This window comes from Tupaia chinensis, unplaced genomic scaffold (assembly GCF_000334495.1).
Source record: "Tupaia chinensis unplaced genomic scaffold, TupChi_1.0 Scaffold000248_1, whole genome shotgun sequence".
NCBI lineage: Eukaryota > Metazoa > Chordata > Mammalia > Scandentia > Tupaiidae > Tupaia > Tupaia belangeri.
The window spans coordinates 2,293,956-2,294,432 of record NW_006159726.1 but is presented as its reverse complement, the minus strand read 5'-3'; the positions used below and the strand labels follow the sequence as shown (position 1 = coordinate 2,294,432).

The 477-nt window shown below is 44.2% G+C and overlaps 1 pseudogene; it reads right to left on the bottom strand.

The window, feature by feature from the left end:
• Positions 1–477, bottom strand: part of LOC102493512 (methylmalonic aciduria and homocystinuria type D protein, mitochondrial-like) — a 10,368-nt pseudogene that overhangs the window by 6,278 nt on the left and 3,613 nt on the right.

Genomic DNA, 477 nt, shown 5'->3' with positions numbered 1-477 from the left:
AGAGAGACATAGAGACAGAAAGCGAGAAATCACCCCCCAGGGAGGATGGTCACACCGCAATCCCTTCTCCTCCATTCTCATCTCGGGATCTTAGGCACGCACGCACACACACCCGGCGTGGGTTTTAAGCCACCGGGTCCAGGACACGAACCGTGGTCAACTACATGGGAGTCCAGCAACATAGCCATTACGCTAACTGCTGGTTCCTGTACTTTTAAAATAAGTTTCTGCATCATTAATTTCTTGTTCAACAGGTATATCATTGTCTTGAAATTCATTCACATATTGTGCCATCATAAACTCATGTCTTCTACTTTGATAAAGGTTCTGCTAAAACATTTGGCAATGTTTTATGAACCTGGCCTTTCTTTGGTGAAGCAGTCCAACACTTATGTTCTCAGACAGCTGAAATCTCTGATCCTAAGGGCCAAATGGTCCCATCGTTTCATCACATCACACAGTCCCAGAATATATATA